This window comes from Siphateles boraxobius, unplaced genomic scaffold (assembly GCF_051911475.1).
Source record: "Siphateles boraxobius isolate OS27281-9 unplaced genomic scaffold, OSU_SipBor_1 1, whole genome shotgun sequence".
Lineage (NCBI taxonomy): Eukaryota > Metazoa > Chordata > Actinopteri > Cypriniformes > Leuciscidae > Siphateles > Siphateles boraxobius.
Genome location: NW_027508699.1, coordinates 23,040,761 through 23,059,922, shown reverse-complemented (window position 1 = coordinate 23,059,922; position 19,162 = coordinate 23,040,761). Strand labels below are relative to the sequence as shown.

The following is a 19,162-nucleotide window of genomic DNA, read 5'->3' as shown; positions in this document are numbered from 1 at the left end:
GAGAATAAGAGACGTCTTTCAACCATAAAAAAAAAAAATCTTACCAATCAAACTTTTGAACGCTGCTGCACATTGGCTGAAACCAAATATTTCATGTTCTATTTTCCATATTTTTACACTTTAATGATTTAATTTGCACTAACACTACAATTTATTAATACTGTTAAAAACAAATCTCAAAATAAATAGGCTATAGGTTTTCATACTGTACATAAATGCATTTAAAATGATTGATTTTTTTCCATTTTATTCAGACAAAATAGAAAATAATTTTAAATAATCATCCATATTTCAGTAGACAACCATAACTTAATATGAGTGCATTCCTTTTCCATATCCCCATTTTACAGTGTGCGTCATACATACATTGCGGAACTGAGTTTTAGTGATTCACGTCCATTTTTTGAGGGACGTAACAGCAGTGCTATACAAGGCACAACATTTTTCAGTGAATCATCCTCCACCTCCGCAGCATAAATACCACCTGTTTCAGAGTGCAGAGGGCCGCAAACCTCGGAAAATCACACAGCTATCCTCATTAAGATGCAAACTCCCACAGTCTTGCAGCTAATTCTGCACCCTATACTTACACCCTTCCTCCAAAACATCCAGTGTTATTAGCATTATTTAAGGCAGTGTGCTTAATGGAAGCGAAGAGGACTCAAACTGTCCTCGGTTGAATCCTGAGGAACAGTTCTTTGAAGAAATACAAGCTTATATTTTACAATAATTTGACATTAATCTGATCATAAATCTTCTCAAGCTGGAAGGGATACATTTTTATCCCCGTCAAAAAAGTAGCTCTTGATTAAAGTCTATTAACAGGGGATCATTCAAAATATTGTTTCTTTTAAATATGCACATTATAGCGTCAATATTTCAAGCCTAAGTGAACTGCATTACAAGATTAAAACATTAACAATTTATAAAAATCAGAGATCACAGGGGATTTAGAATAGCAGTGGATATCGAATTCTGCCAAGGGAGAATAAGTGGGGTTTCTAAAACATGTGAAATAACAGCGCACAAAATTGTGTCAGCTCAACTGGCTCGCGCAAATCGGCTGATCGAATCAAGTCAAATTCAGTTACAATGATCATCTCCTCACAAGCTGGCCTTCTTGTCCTGCTCCATCTCGCACATCATTCTGTACCACCGTGTCTGACTTTACTGCACAGAATGGATTTTGTTTGCACCACTTAATGGCTAATAAAATGAACACGGCCTGAACAGTGAGGCAGAGATTCAAGGTGCCCTTCAAGCGTATTATTTTAAAGTGATCATTGCCTTTAATTGAGCTTAATGGAACACTTCCTAATTACATTATTTCATTCCTATTACCAAACAAAGCCATAATCATGCATGCCCACTGATGCTAGACTGGGCAGTGATACAGCTCAGCAAACACAACTCTTCCTACAGGGATGGCGAAACTGAGCATCACTATATGAGACACCCAGGTGGGAATCTATAATCTTGTATACTGCAAAATTTCAGACTGGTCTCATTGTTAATCCGTAGGTATTAACAAGTTACTTTCAAAGACACAAAATATGTACTTTGGATAGATGCTGAAACGTACAATATGGACGTATCGGCAACATTTAAACATAGCATTTTACCTTTTTACAGCTATAAAATGTTATTTACGAATCTTTTATATCATAAAGATATCTGTATAATTTCCCTTTTACCATTTTTTTAGATACATGCAAGATCCCTCAAGCCTACTCCCACCTAATCATACCCATTTTATACAGAATATGAAAAACATAAAACGTAAATGGACAGAGATGTGTAGGAAAACGACAATTTTAGTAACAATATAGAATTAAACAGATATTTTGAGCCGCTAAACCTAACCATAACAATATCTTAAAACTACTTACAGTTAGGAATCACAATCATTTATGTATTGTGAAAATGTGAAAAGCAGTACCAAAAGTCATTCAAATGACAATGTGCTACAGTCGCAAGTCCTTTCATGGCAGTATAGTAGTTTTGTATGAGGTACAGTGTAAAATCTGATTTGGATTACAGCGAGCGAATACAATTTATGCATTTTATGAATGTGTTTTGGTGTATTTTATGGTTCTATTGTCAGTCGCTGAATAGGAGAAAATGCCTTTTGTGTCTCACGGCAAACAAACTAAATACTACAAAAAGGTTAAATGATTACCGAAATGTTATTCATTTAAAGGTTTTAAAGTGTAGTCTTGTTTAACATCATGTAATAATCCTCCAAAACAAGTTTGCGGCAGAAGGCACGAACAGAGAGAAATTTTATTATTTCATATTAAGTAGATGAGTAAACTACTGCATTTAATAAATGCAACTGAAAACATGTCATTAATATGACAATTGAATACAATAATCGAAACATTAATTCAATGATTTAAATATTTATAAATAGGAATACGTACAAATTTATGTGTCGGTAAAGTTCACAAGTCATTTACGTTTTAGAGCTGTCAATACATAAGTATTTTACATTTTGGTGCTATCAATACGTTAATATTGTACATTTCAGTGTGTATGAAAACGTAAGTAAATGGCGACGCACTAGGCACGTAAGTAAATGGCTAACACACTAGGCGACGTGTGTTAGAGAACCAAACTTTACATAAAACTTGAAATTTCATGATTACATTGCTATTTTGAATGGAAAATGTATTATTTTAAATATGTCTGTATCTAGGTACATTTTAAATAAAAGAAAACCAGACGCTACTTCAAGCTTCATAGAAAAGCTGGTGAAATATATAATCACACTGTTCCAGGGCACTTGACAATGGACTGACTCAGATCTAATAAATCTCATATGCACCCACCTCCGCAGTTTCTCTCTCTCTCTCGCTCTCTCTCTCTCTCTCCCTCTCTCTCACTCTCACTCTCTCTCTCTCTCTCTCTCTCACACACACACACACAGTCTTTCAGGATATAGCTTTCTGTCCTCCCCTAAGCAAGACATAAAAACTAAATTACATTTATGTCAGACAGTAGGACGTTGACAAGTATAGACTTCGTTGTAGTTCAATAAACAACCTATTGACATGATGAGGAGATTTAAGCTCCCCTCCTCACACATGAATCTGCCAGATTTTAAAACAATTATTCATTGATTTATTATTACATGATTTGTTTTGAATAGTGGTAGCAGAGCATATTGTTTATGGTCAGGGGATTGGTGGTTGTTGTTGTTGTTTTTGTTTTCTTCAACTTTTTTATTTTTCATTTAAACTTTCTCCCTGGCATCTTCAATTTAACAATATAAAACTGGTCAATAGAAGAATCTTATGATGCTTCAAACATCACCGATAAGAGACAGTTAAACTAAGAGAAAAAAGGTATAAATATAAAAATATAATTCAATCAAAATTGAAATTGTCCTTATTTATTCTCCCTCAAAAACCTGAATGACTTTCTTTCTTCTGTAGAAGATGGTATAGAGAATGGAAACCAAACAGTTTTGTCTATAGCATTGACTTCCATTGTATGGACAAAACCACAGACTCATTTCTCAAAATATCATATTGTATGTTCTACAGAAGAAAGTCATATAGATAAGTCATATAGATTTGAAACTACATGATGGTGAGTAAATGATGAGAAATTTTTAATTTGTTGTACAAACTTTCCCTTCAAAATTATGTTTCGTCCTTTCAGTTATGTTAAAATTATATGTATATATATATATATATATATATATATATATATATATATATATATATATATATATATATCTCAAACCTATTAGGCTATATACTTCAAACTGAAGCTCTAAGGCATGGCTATCATAATAAAAGTTAAGCCAAAGTTGAAAGAAAGAAAAATTTAAATTTCAGATCAAATGTCATATTCCAAGTTTAGAAGAGACACCATAAGACTCATATGTCATTTCAACAGCCGTGTATGTTCTCACATCACCTCCAATAGTTCCTCCAGCAACAGATGTTCGAGGCCAAGTAATTTGTCAATAAATTAGCTTAATCAAAACAGACTCATCTGATGTTTCTGAATTTGATTCTTAGCGCGTGCTTTGTGTTGATACATGAAGCTACATGTGTCACCGGTCTTTGTTACAATAAAATAGACGATAGCACATCAGAGGCGGTAAAAAAATAGGTGTATAGCTATTTGAAACATCAACGTTACAACAAACAGTACACAATTTCCAGCGTCTGTGAAGAGGCACCTCAGTGGCGTGATAAATACACGGAGACCAGCAGAAAAAACACGCGGCGTGTTTCAGTCAATGCAATTAATGCCATTTGCAACAAGATATAATCTTATGAACAATCCACAAACCGCATATCAAAATAACAAAACCTTACCTTAGGCTCTTTAACAGTAACAATTCATAAACACAGAGCGGTGAAGTAAATCCTTAAACGTTTCAGACAGTGTACGGAGAGGTGGTCGCAAGAACGAGACTGGAGTCGGTCTGATCCGCACCTGACAGCGAGCCGTGTAGCTGCAGCGGAGGTACGTGTGCTGTTCAGTGATGCCGGAGCACCGACAAAATACGTCGTGGAATATGGCCAGTGGACTTGACTGAGATGATTCGGAGAAAAATCCTTTTATGAGAAATCCAAGAGATCTGAGGTCCATCTTTTGAATCATGAATTAAATGGTTTTAAATTGTTACTTTCTTAACATCTGTAATGTAATGTGATGTAGCCTATAAGGTGTGAAGCAACATTTGAGAGATTGTGTAAATAAAAAATAAAAAAACTGTCAACGGTCCCATCAATGAAATGTCACATCTAACGGTCCCATCATATTCGCCTATATGATGATGATGATGATCATCATCATCATCATCATAGCCTAATCGCTTTTTACTATTTTATTCATCATGAAAACCCCATAGTTAGATTAAAAATAAATCATAAATAGACCAGCCTGGAGAATACTATTTGGATTTTAATCTGTGCACAATGCGGTTAAAACCCAGACATATGGCTCATAAACCCACCAACATACACTCTTGCTTTGTTCTGGTACTTTTGTCAATTGGTGATCCATGCCAGGTTTTAGATTTTGCCATCCGGATACGCTCCATCACAAACCATCATTCTATTACGTTGTCACAGCGCCTTACTTTAATTCCAAGAAGCAAGATGATAATTTTAGCGTTTCTCTTTTTGTATCCTTTAGTATCTCAAAATAGATATATTACCATCAATTATGCTACATGCAGACCAGTTGCATAAACTGTTTTGACTTAAAGGTTAGTCATCTAAAAAGGCTAGATAAAAAAGATAGTCATCCTCTAATTTGAATAGGAAAAGTAAGACTGATTATCCCTTGGTTAACTGCTAGTTGGTCCAACTAGTTCTTAAGACACCGGGTGTTTCTTAAACGGAAGGCTGCATATCTCGGCTGTCACATCATCAGACGTCGCTGAAGGCCATCTCAATTTGAAGGATCCTTCGGTCTGTGTTGAAGGATGCATCGGATGTATCCTTCACAGCCTTAAATCACCCATAATCTTTTGCACACATTCCAAATCATGAAAATAAACAGAGGGAAAATGAGTCGATACTGAGCTTGTCTTATAGTTTATTATGACAAGTAAGACAAAAATATTGTTTTCGGACATGAAAGCATAGATGTTATCTTTTGTTTTGCTGTAAATTAATCACTAACACTAAACTGACAATAATGTAAGCCACTGGGAGACCACAGACGGCTGTCATTCACTCTAGTGCATTAATAAAAAGATAATCTTTTATATAAAGATTTGTAATGCAAAGTATTTTTCCAAAATTAAGCTTTAATAGTATTTTCGTGCTGTGACCGCAGGGGTGGGAACATGTGTGACATACCATGCGCTCTTACTAGAGGACGCTAGCCTACAAGCCTCAGAAGGACTGAACTAGGAAGGACACAGTCTCAGTAGGATGCAGCCTTCCATTTGAGAAACACCCAAAGTCTTACCAACGTGCTAAGTTTATGCAGCCGACCCCAGATGTTTTAAAGTTTGAATTAACATGTTCTTTTGCAGAATGCAAAACAGCATATTCCTAAAGAATGAAATGTGGATGATTCAGTTAGCCTAGCATTAAATCAGTAAAGAAATTTTGAAATGAACTAAAAATAAGACCAACATTATCTTCCTAAAGATACAAAATCTCTGCAAGACATGTTATAATTGGCATCAAAATAACATTCATTTTAAGGAGCTGTCCAATTAGATCACATTGTTCCCTCTTAAAGTATCTGAGATGGGTGAATCTCTGCCTGTGAAATGGGGGTGGGGGGGACCCTGCTGCATAGCCTGTCTGTAGATGGTCAAAATGATCTGGCCCTTTCACAGAGCCCATGTCACTTGCATCCAATCAGAGAAGTGAATAGAACCAAATGAGAGGTTTCATAAGCTCGTTTTGCTGCTGCCATTCTTTTTCTTAGTTAGACTCAGCATGTATTTGATCCTGCAGAGCCAAATTTACAGCCATGACATGAAAGGAGCTTATTTTATTCCTTTTCATTGCTGATTTATATTGTAGCATTCAAACGGCTTGATGAGCTTTCTCCTTTTTCGCATGGAAGGTAAAACTCCACCTCATATCACATACTCTTTAACATAGTAATGCTTTAATCTATAATGTCCTCTAACTTTTAATATTTTTGTTACAAATGACAAGGCCTTCATATGAGGGCCACTTAAAGAAAGAATGATAAACCATCACATTGTTTGATCATTTGATCCTTTAGACTGGGAATAATATTATGCATATTATTTATTTGTTTAAAAAAACAGTTATTGTTGCTCCATTTTATAATTTACGTAAAACTATATTATACATTCCACTCTTAAAAACACATGAATTGTTTCCCATTATGAATAATAAAAATAAAAACTAAGTTCCATCATTATGGGGTTAGAATTGTTGCATTATTCCAAATAAATAGATTAAGATCCACAAATAAATGTAAAGAGTTTCACTTTTTATTAAATAAAATTCACAAATAAATAAAATTAGATTTTTGCAATTTTATGTCAAACGCAACTCTGCCTGGCATTCATTTGTGAATCGCTTTCTGTGCATTAGTGAATCGCTGAACACATTTGTAAATTGTGAATTGCTTCTTGTACATTTGTGGATCCCCACATTTACTTCTAGCGTAAAGACCATCAATTTGCTTCAGAAGGCCTTTATTTACCCCCCGGAGCCATGTGGAGTTCTTTTAGAGGGATACATTTTTTTGAGTATCAAACTGATGGTTGCAATTCACTGCCATTATAAAGCTTGGGAGCGTCAGAGGTTTATTAATATAACTCAGATTGCATTCGTCTGAAAGAAGAAAGTCATACACAGGATGGCTTGTGGGTGAGTAAATCATGGGGTAATTTTCATTTTAAAGTAAACTACTCCTTTAAGAGTGACCAAACCTGCTCGGAAGAACGTCGGAGTCACCACGATCGCGAGTTGTAAATATTCAACATATTTAAGATTAGAAATCCTGATGTGTAGGGGGAACCCAGAGAACAAATGCACACATACTCTGTTGATTGTCAGGTGGAACAAAACTGTACCCTATCAGAAAGCGAGCTGACAGAAGACTGAAGCATAACCACCGCAGTCATGCAATAGTATTCACACAGAACAGAGTGAAATGGATATGGACATCAGAGATGAAGGATCAGCTTGTCGATTTATGGCACTATATTGTCAAAAGCATTCCAAACACTATCAGCAATTTCTTCCTGCCAATGTCTGCCGTGTTTATTCTGAAGTCTTGAGAGATTTTGCCAGATTTCCTGTGTTCACATTCAGAACTATGGTTGAAAATCTGATCATGTGTGGTGTTTTCTCTTCTTGTAAACCTGTTGTATAGGAGACCTCCAAAACTAAATTAGCAAACTTTAAAATCACATAATAGGGGCACTTTGAGCTATATTTCCTGTTTGAGCCAATACAGATGATTGAGCTAGGTTATTTTGGAGAAAAAACGCCCTGATTGTAAAGCAAATCATGATTAGTTGGAGTGAGAGCGTGCTATGATTGGTCAGCGCAAATGGCTGTTATGTGATTGTCTTAAGTACAGTAGGTGTAGTAAGGTGGAATCCACTTATTTGTGGATTTGTCTGCACATCTTGACGCTGCATGTAAAACCCGGGACACACCAAACCGACACCAAAGAACTAGCACTGACGAAAGCCGACTGTTGTCACCTCGTGTCGGGGGAAAAAGCTGCACTTGAACACACGGAGAACTACAGGCGACTGTCAGCTAGAATGCATGTTCTGCGCCTGCGTATAAATGAGATAACTGCCTTTTTCTGCAGATATATAGGGAATGCGAAGGTACGTCACGCAGTGTTGCATTATGGGACGTGGGCTCCATCTTTACAGGCACGATATCTATTTACCTTTGGCGAGGAATAAAATTGAAGAAGAACGGAAGAAATGGAGATGTTTAAAGAAAAAGAGAAGGGACCCTACCGGGAGAAACTAAATGCCACTGCCAAAAATCATTATTTGGACAAACTGTCCGCGATAAACAACGTTGATACATATGATTTAGTTTTGGTCTTCGTTTTACTAGCCTATGCTAAGTTGATTACCATTGTACATAATGTTCTAGCTATTTGACCTGAGAAGCAGCTCTCATTGTTAATGTTAGCTTGCTATTTTCAACATATGTTTTCATAGGTTGTGCAAGAAAAAAATTGTTGTAAATTACTTTATAATGACACAAGATGGGGAAACTTGTTAAATACAACTGTGGCTTATTGTCATCAGTTAATGTTGACACATGTAAAAATGAGGGTATTTGGTAGTTTATTTTAAAATAGTTTGGTGTATCTTTGCCCATCCCAGTTTATGTGTACTTAAAGGGTCTCTGTGGATGCAATCAGTACAGAAACAGATAAGTCAATTAATTATTTATTAAGCAGTTATATAAAAACTTGATTCACAAACATTTTAAAAAAGCATGTAAAACTCAAATTGTCAGAGGATGATTGGCATTCGATCTGTCTTTTACAACAAACTTCTACTAGCTCTAGACAATGGAGAGAATTTGTCTGGAAGAACTTGGTGAGATACTTTATTACCCCCCTCATCAAAAGCAAACAGTTAAAAAAAAAAACAACAGTGTTGGAGACTTTGCGGGAATGTCAATGTCAATCACTCTCATGTATTTTGGTCATGTATAAAAATTTGCCCCTACTGGGATTCTATTGTAACAGAAATGGAAAAAAGTTTGGGTTACAAAATACCGAATGACCCACAGTCTCTGTATTTAGGCCTGTTAACTAAAGATGTTGTTAAAGGGGAAGACATTTATCTAATCAAAGCGATGCTGATATCAAGTAAGAAAGTTATAATGAGGAATTGGTTGAAAAGTGAACCTTTGAGTCTGGACCAATGGAGGAATATCATGGAAGAAATATGTGCAATGGAAAATTGACCCATGACCTGAGACTGGAAGCACATAAATGTAAAATACGATGGTGGAAATGGACTTGTTATGTAACTCACTCAAATGTATGAATCAAATGGAAGACCTGTATTTGTAGCACTATACTAGTTTTTTTTTTTTTTTTTTTTTTTTTTTTTTTCATTGTGAAATTTAAGAAATGCAAAAAAAAAAAAAAAAAAAAAGCATGTAAAAAGATGTACAGAATATCAAAGCAAATTGTTAATTGAAAACAAAATAAATATAATTTGATTCATGCAATGTGGCCTGGCTTTATCATCTGCTAACATGAACCACAAATTCAACAACATCATTCATCAACTATCCTCCTAGTCATCAAGGAATACACAATATTCCTTGTCGCACAGTAGAGAAATTACTGTATAGACATGAGGAGAAGCTCGCAGGCAATCTTTTACTGTCTATGAGGTAATAGGGGGGACATAGAGAAATAAAGTCAAGGGAGAAGCCCATAGATAGAGAGTCCATAAAAGCAACGGGACAAAATATTTCAACAACGTTTTTTGAGGAATTGGAAATAATTCGGTATGTGGCACAGGTACTAGAAGATTTACAACTGTCAGTCAGGTTGCTCACGTCACATCTATGTCGTCAAGCTCAGTTTGAGCCTGTGCAGTACGCTCAGCCATCAGGAAGTGAGTGCTTCTAATTGGGCTTCACGTTTCTCTGTTGAAATCAAGGGGGTTGCTGTGTCCATTTCTTTTACTGTCTATGATTCAAATACAGCGGGATAGGACGCAATCCTGTAAATATGGCGGCGAACCCATAATGCAACACGGAGTGACGTCACATTCCCTATTCATCTATATTCTTTTTTCAAAAAGGGCAACCGATGCTGCAGGCTGCAGATACACAAACCATAAACAAAGCAGTGCGTGCTTAATGTTTTGAATATCAATCCTGCTAAACACTTGACTGATTGGCTTCATCACTGTCTCCTCTCCAACAGTAAGCTGGTGTGTGGTGGGTGTTCTGGCGCAATATGGCTGCTTTCGCACCATCCAGGTGGATGCTGGACATTGGTGGTGGTTGAGGAGATTTCCCCTTCTATGTTAAGTGCTTTGAGTACCCAGAAAAGCGCTATAAATGTAACCAATTATTATAAAAAAAATGTTTCACTCCGCTCATGTTTTTACCGTTTTGACTTCTTTGCTTGCTGTTTTGCTATTATTCTCGTGCACTGACTCGCTCACTAAGCTGAACAGCCAATCAGAGAATCCGGTTCAGTCGTTTTTTTGATTTAATATTGAAAGTAGAAAAATGAGAACAGTTGCTTTTTCATTTTTTCCGAAAAAACGAAAAACAAGAATTCAGACAATAAATTAACAACTTGAATATTCGATTACTACACGTGGGCAGGAATGAAACGCCCCTTTCCTCTGATTTGTCAGCCGAAGATCAAACTGTTCCATCATCAGTTCTTTCTCAGTTCCGCACAGCAGAATTAGAGTCCTCCGCTGCTGCAGCTGATGTGCGGATTCTTATCTCGTTTATTGCAACTACATTTTAACTTTTTCTCATCAAACAACCAGACTAACGGATGGCTCAACACAACCCGTACCAGGGAAAAGCCTAGACAGGGCTTTCTTCTGTGAAGACCAGCATTTCTCAAGTGCCAGGGGGTCCATGAAATAATTTGCTATTTTCCTATATTTTGCGGACTGTAAAGTCTAATTTTTTTTTGTCATGAAGCACGGTGTGATTTATTCCTAAGTGACTTAGGCCTATATAATCCATTTTACTTCAAATAATCTAAATGTTGACTTTCAGAAGTAGGTGCGCCAAGAAGGCTATTCGCTGTATTTTGATTCATTTTTGGTGTGCGCCAGAAAGATGTTAAAGGAGATGGAGCTAAAGGAGATGGAGATGGAGGAGATGGCGCTAAAGCAGCGCATCATGTTGTTTTCTTTATTTTTCAAAGGCATGGCATTTTGTAGTAATTTTGAATGTACACAAAATATACAAAAAAATATACATTTTACTGTTTGGAATGACAGAGTATTAAGCGACAGAGTATTAAGTTATTTCCCCAGCTGAGGAACAAATCCCACTGATGGCGCCGGCGCATCGTGCTTACACGACATTTTTTATCAGTTCACTTCTGGCATTGCTAACTTGACATCGCACCCTGTTCATTATTAAAGTAAAGGTCAAACAAACATATACAAAGTTATTCTGCTTAATTTAATTAGTCTTTTGTACAATAGACTGTGTCGGTCAGACATAACTTGCTGCTATTCCAAACTCATTTCCCTTGAATTTGAAGATGCTGATTTAGCCTTTGTGTATATAGGGACTCGACTGAAGTACAAAGTCTTCTTTACATTAATAGCATCCAAATGATACATGGCAATTATGGAAAGTTGGACCGAATAAGAGATGTGCGAACCCAACCGGTACAGTTTCAGTTTAGATTCAAATAAATTTGTTTAGGCTTGGCGTTTAAAATAGGCTAAATGTTGTTTGTAATAAAGGGGACAATAGGCTATTTTTATAGGCTACTATGTATATTTTTATTATACGTGGCTACTTATTTTTCATTCTTGTTGTTTTCTGAATACAATTCATTTAAGGATTTGACAAAGGCTACAGTAAGGGGAAGTAAAATATGCATAGCCTGTGTTATTAAGTGTTTATAATGTTAATTTTGTATTTTATTTACCTGTCTTTTACACTATTACACCAGTGTAATTTGCTCTGCCCCCCTTTATGTTCACAGGAGTGATGAGATACTTTGTAGACTGTGCTCACTCAATGACTGGCTGTCTAAGTGGTGTCCGCAAAATAATATAGAATTCATAGACAATTGGAAAAGTTTTTGGGGCATACCTGTCCTGTTGAAAAGAGATGGTATTCATCCCTCCTGGGATGGTGCTGCTCTTCTCTCTAGTAATATGGCACATAGTCTTAGAGCACAAACATGTCAATCTGGGGCTCAGGTCAGGAAGCAGACAGACTGGCTAAACCGACCGTCTGCTAGCTGTCTCATGTCACTGAGGTCAGATAAATCCCATCACATAGAGACTCTTTCACCTAGATATAATCATATAGAGACTGTGGGCCAGATGTACTATCGCTTTTGTACCCACTTCAGACATATTTGTTTCGCAAAGTGCGCATAAAACCATGGCGAGATATGTACGAACGGGACGCACCGAGATGAAAGCGCAGACTGCCTGTCGCGGGAAATGAAAATCGCAAAATGCGCTTTTCGTGTCATGCATAGGCATTCATGGGATGGTCAAGGGGAAAGTGGAATGTCACATAAAGAGATAGGAGGGGAAGCGTAAACGGCGCCTAATTATGGATTCCACGTTATGTACAGAAAAAGCCGGTGAAAGCGCTGAAAATTCTCCGCCTTTTAAAATCAGGTGTAACTTAGGAAGTGGGTTTCCTGGCATATGCCTCCTGGTGAAATGGCAGCAGTAATCCGAGCAAGATGAAGACATAGGCTAAGGAGATGAGCTGAAAAGATTTTTGCCACAAGAATCACACTTTTTCAGATGAGTTAAAACAAAATCATTAAGCGTTACAGATTAAGCAGCTACGCAATATTACAGTTACTGGAAAAAATCAAAGATGACATCGAATCTCCGACTCAGCGTTCACATTCCATTCCAGCAGTTCTTAAACTCCTCCCTACATTACAATTATTGGCATCAGGATCATTTCAAACAGTCATAGCATCAGCAGTGGGAATATCGCAGTCTGCGTTTAAATACACGTAATTTACGGTATAGTGGGTGGGGACAGGCGCTGATTACCTGATGAACTGCAGGTTTAGTACATAACACGAACACTGCCGTTTCACATCAAGCGCTTTCTGCGTCTTGGCAATGGCGATATTAACGCTGCGTTCGCAAATGTACGTACATCTGGCCCTGTGTCTGTTCCCCGAATTTGGACATATAAACAACTCCTAAACCCATTTAAGGGTAAAAATGTAATTGATGTTCAACAAATAAAAAACAGATATATTACGGATGAACAAATGATAAAGCTCGGGTTGCTGAATATTCAATCCCTTTGTTAATTGTTAATGATATGATTACAGATTATAACCTAGATGTGCTGTGTTTGATGGCTAATGGTTAAAACCAGATGATTACATTAAATCATCTGGAACCTGGGTGTGCTCTTTGATACCAATCTTTCATTTGAAAGTCACGTTTCTAGGATCTGAAAAGCCTAATTTTTCCATCTTAAAAATATATATAAATTACGTCATATGCTCTCAATGACAAATGCGGAACAGTTAGATCATGCGTTCATGACATCAAGGCCAGATTATTGTAATGCTATTATGGGTGGTTGCCCTGCACGCTTAATAAACAAACTACTGCTGGTCCAAAACGCAGCAGCTAGAGTTCTTACTAGAACCAGGATGTATGACCATATTAGCCTGGTTCTGTCAACACTGCATTGGCTCCCTATTAAACATTGTATACATTTTAAAATATTGCTGATTACTTACAAAGCACTAAATGGTTTAGCTCCCCAGTACTTGAGCGAGCTCTTAACGCATTATAGTCCGTCACGCCTATTGCGATCTCAAAATTCCAGTTGATAATAATCAACTGCAGGTGGATGCTTCTCCTATTTAGCACCAAAACATTGGAACAGTCTTACTAACATTGTACGGGAAGCAGACACACTCTGTCAGTTCAAATCTAGACTAAAAACACATCTCTTTGACCTAGCATACACATAACACATTATAGACTTCTATAGTTCAATGTTAGGCTGCATAGATTCGGTCAGACGGAACCGGGAACACTTCCCGTAAATCCTGATGTACTTGTTACATCATAAGAAGGATGGCGTCTACGCTAATATTAGTCTCTCTCTTTATCCCAAGGTTTATCGCAGTCCGCCGGATCCAGGCCGTATCTGGATCTGATGAAGGACCTGCGCCTGGACACGACGACAACGCAGTCTTGAAGTGTCAACTACTGTGCAGGCCTCCTTCCCTTCCCATTACCTCTGTAAAGATAAAACGTTGTCAGAATAATTCCGGTTCACGTGGCTACGCAGAAGTGATAAAAAATTCTGTATTATAATTTTTTCAGAGCTTGTACCTTGGAAGCTATTTCATGGTTTGGGTTCTCGAGCCACCAGGCACTGTTTTGTGCAAATGAGTGGCCGATTCGCATTAAGGGTTTTCTGTTAGAACGGTGTCGTGTTAGCGACAAGTTAATAACTAATGATCGTTGCCACGGAAGTGAATCAATCAAAAATAATTTTAGCTAGATAATGACTTTATTCTAGAGCTGCTGTAAAGTAAAAAAAATCAGTCTACGGGTCTACGGGTGAAAAGCCCTGAGCTTGACACCAGGCAGAGAACACCGACCACCAGATTCAGGCGACCAGGCACATGCGCTGCTTTCAGTGAAAGCAGGTTGTGCTGAGCCCAGACCAGGAAGGTAAAGGTTTCGGGACCTGACGCCACCCTGTCGATTTATGTATGCCACCACTGACATGTTTTCCGACCGGACTAAGACGTGGCGGCCTTTTATCTGAGGACAAACGTGCCTCAGCGCGTTGTTGACTGCCAGCATTTCCAGACAGTTTATGTGTAGGAGCTTTTCCCGTTCTGACCACTGGCCAAAGAACGGTCTGCCCTCGAGCAGCGCTCCCCATCCCGAGGTGGAGGCGTCCGTGGACACCACCGTCACACTCGAGGGAGTCCCCAGACTCACGCCTGACTGACACCAGTCGGCTATTTTCCAAGGTTCCAGAGCCGAAACGCATTTCATGTCGACCCTGAGGCGAAACAGACCAGAGGTCCATGCCCGGGGTGGAACTCGCGCTTTCAGCCATAACTGCAGTGGGCGTATGCGAAGCAGGCCCAGCTGAAGTACCGAAGATGCCGAGGCCATGAGGCCCAGCATTTTCTGAAACCTTTTGAGCAGGACTATAGAGCCGCGGCGAAAGGATTTCGTGGCGCGCTGAATGTCCAGTTCGCGCTCCGGCGACAGACGTGCTTTCATAGACAGCGAGTCACGCACTGTTCCCAGAAAAGAGATTTTCTGGCTGGGAAACAGCGAACTCTTCGCCCAATTGACTGTGAGACCCAGATTCTCGAGATGCTCGAGTAATGTGGTTCTGTGTTCTATGAGCTCTGAATGTGATCGAGATAGAATCAGCCAATCGTCCAAGTAGATCAAAACTCGCATGCCCTGAAGTCTCAGGGGTGCGAGGGTCCTGTCCATGCACTTCGTAAATGTACGGTAGGACTGTGTATTGATATGCCTGGCCCTCGAAGGCGAATTTCAAGAATCACCTGTGACGTGACGCTATTTGTTTTTAGATAAAGGCGTCTTTCAGATCTATTGACATAAACCAGTCTCCCTGGCGCACTTGTGCGAGGATTTTCCTGGTTGTCAGCATTCTGAACTGGCGCTTCATAAGCACTCTGTTCAGCTGTCGCAGATCTAGAATGGGTCTGAGACCCCCGTCTTTTTTCGGTACTAGAAAATATCTGCTGTATAGCCCCCCTTCGCTCTGAGATAAAAGTTCTATGGCCCCTTTGCTCAGCAGTTTCGCTATTTCGGCTCGAAGTAGATGAGATACTTCATTGTTTACCGTGGTTTCGACTCGCGCTGTGTAACGGCGGGGATGTCGAGCGAACTGTAGCGAATAGCCTCTTTTTATAGTGTTCAACACCCATTCTGATACCCCGGCAAGCTTTGCCCACGCCTCTGCGTGAATAGCTAGAGGTAGAATAAAAACCGGGCTCTGGCCGCAGCATAGCGTCGGCTGCAGAGCTTCAGTGTGCTGAGACATAAACACTGTGTTTACAGTGTGTGAGGCGGGAGGCGCGCCGATCACGGCGGGCAGCCTGGTCGTTCTCGAATTCTTTATGACAGATTGTGGAGAGAGAGCGAGCGGGACAAACCCCATGGGGTTGAGCGTGTCTGTGAGGGAATGTGGGCGCGGGACAGCGGGCACACTCACTGCACTGAAAACACCGCCGGCTTGTGCTGACTGAATGTGTGTCGGTTTTGTTTTTACAGAAACCGAGGGACACGTATCGTGTAGTGTTTGTGGGCACTGTGTCGTGGGCACATTCACTACATTATTTTTATTTTTTTTCATAATCGACATGAGTCGATTTTATTTGTGCTAGCCCTGAACTGTGGCGGTGCTGTGTCTGTGTGTGGGAATGGGCACTGAGACGTGGGCATTCTTACAACACTCCGGAATACCAGAAAATACACTCTTTTTTGTGATTTATCTGGGTCGCCGTAAAAATGGCATTTTGTGTGCAGGCAAGCGGGCTGTGGTACTGGCTTGTTTACTGCGAAATACACTGGAACAGTCACATTGTTTGGAACTGAACGAGCGAGAAGTTTCGATGGAGTCTGGCCGCGGCGAGACTTAAACACCGTGGGTCAGCTGACTGTATGTGTGTTGGTTTCGTTTTACAGAAACCGTGGTACATGCAGTGTGTAGTGTTTGTGGGCACTGGGTTGTGGGCACATTCACTACATTTAATGCACAATTGACATGAGTCGACCTCATTTGTGCGAGCCCTGCACTGTGGCTGGCTGTGTTTGTGTGTAGAAATGAACACTGGGCTGTGGGCATTTTTATTACACTCATAACACCATCGGCTGTGGCCGGAATACCAGAAAATACACTGCTTATATGATTTTTTTGGGTCGCCGTGGAAACGGCATTTGTGTGCAGGCAAGCGGGCCATGGTACCGGCTTGTTTTCTGCAAAATACACTGGAACAGTCACATTTTCTGGAACTGAACGAGCGAAAGTTCGGTGGAAGTCTGGCCGCGGCGAGACTTTTTTTTTTTATCTGCTGCGAGAGCTGTGATCGAACACGGGTCTCTCGTGCAGATAACTGAGCGTCATCTAAGTTTTGTGTGTGTGTTGGCGTTTGTTTGTAGGAGTGCGTGTTATACAACAGGCTCATTGCTGCAATATCGACATTTTCAGCCGATCAGACTACGATGAGCTGAGAAATGTTTGAGAAATGGAGATTGGTCCGGCCTCGGTGGGACAAAAACACACTCTTTCCTCATTTCGCCGGTGATGCGTGCCCACGGGTTGAGAGCGTCATCACAGTTTTGTGTGTTTTGGCATTTGTTTGCAGGCGTCCGTGACGTGTTATACAACAGGCTCATTGCCGCAATATTGACATTTTCAGCCGCTCAGACTACGAGGAGCTGAGAAATTTTTGAGAAATGGAGATTGGTCCGGCCACGGCGGGACCAAAACACTCTCTTTCCTCATTTTGCCGGTGACGCATGTCCACGGGGGGCGGGGTAGCTTTCTTGTAATGTAAAGAAACCTAGCCGCGCCGCGGTTTTGATGCTGGCCCGTTTCCCTGACGACTCGCAGGCAGAGGGGGGAGGTCCACAGAGCTCGCCCAATCCTCACTGTCCGACCCCAGGATAGAGCAGCTGGCCTTCTCTACAGATGCAGCTATCTTGTCGCCATTAACGGCGTAAGCTGCGGCGTGCGGCTCGAGTGAAGCTGGTGAAGCTGGCGGGCGAACCGGCGAGCTTTCACAGACTGGAGAAGGCTCGGGGACCCACTGAGTACGGCGCTTTTACGGCGCGGCACTACAGCGGGCGGAAGAGCAGGCTCTGAGAAGGATGCCAGGCGAGTCCTCAGAGTCACCATGGGCATCAGCTCGTAATGAGGGCATTCGCCGTCAGCGAGCACGAGAGCCGCGTTATCCTCACCCAGGCAGGAAGCGCAGATGACAGTCCCCGTCGCTGAGTGTGGCTCGGTTGCAGTGGCGAACACACACTCTTAGCAGTGAAAGGATATAAACGCCGGAAAGCATAGCAGGTACGGCGGCTGAAGGCGGCGAGGTGAAGGCCAGCGGCTTCAGGCTCGAAGGCTCGTCCCGCAGAAGGCTTTCTGTCAACGGCGCGGCTTCTCACTCCGGATCCAGCGATGCAGTAGTGCTTCGCTGAAGAGATGAAAATCAGTTTGTATCAGCCTGTCGAGCATATTTATAGGCCAAGGCCACGCCTATTCTGGCGGGACGTGACGAAATGGGCGCAAAGCTCCCCCATTGGGTATCACGTCACGCAGGGCCTCTCTCGATAGGCTGCTGCTGTTGCCGCAGGGCAGCCAATCTTGCCTATGTCTGCATGCTGCCGCACAGCGTTTTACATTAATTCAAAATTAAGGATAATTTTTGGCTTCAATATCTCGTGGAAAAGAGGTTTTGCCCATAGCGTAAGATATTACACAGTACGAGAGATACTCTCGTAAGAGAACTGAGAACTCAAGACGGTATTGGCTTGTCAACAAATGCACGTGTATCCCCTGGTGTAACCATGACAGATTTTAGAACGTAGTAGAAGACAATACTGTTTCCCAACTGTAGGGGGACCCGAGAACAAAAACGTCATAGTGTTGCTTTAATTTACGAGGGAGATCATTAGATGGTGGGCCGAGCGCGTCTTTCGTGTTGTTGATCGATCTCCATCGATAGAGTATACGCTTCTTTTATGTACGCGATTAAGTCATTATATGTAGTCAAATAAAATTTGTTGGCAATTCTAGTTTGATATATTTTCACAAACGTATTTTTGATTGTCAATCTTCTTAGGCAAATCGCGGGACAGCTCTAGTAGCTGAACCAATCGGATTGTAGTTTTTAACGTCATTAAAAATACTAACCAATCGCAGACGGCCAAACTAGGACCTCGAAATGGGCGGGCGTGACATAGATA

At 40.2% G+C, this 19,162-nt stretch overlaps 1 protein-coding gene across 3 annotated transcripts in view; it reads right to left on the bottom strand.

The window, feature by feature from the left end:
• Window positions 1–4,468, bottom strand: part of dlgap1a (discs, large (Drosophila) homolog-associated protein 1a) — a 126,521-nt gene extending 122,053 nt beyond the window's left edge. For all 3 annotated transcript variants that reach the window (XR_013203692.1, XM_077229415.1, XM_077229424.1), the window contains exon 1: window positions 4,335–4,468. The gene's annotated coding sequence lies outside the window, so the exon portion shown is untranslated. The remainder of the gene's footprint in view (window positions 1–4,334) is intronic.
• Between the last annotated feature and the right edge of the window lie 14,694 nt (window positions 4,469–19,162).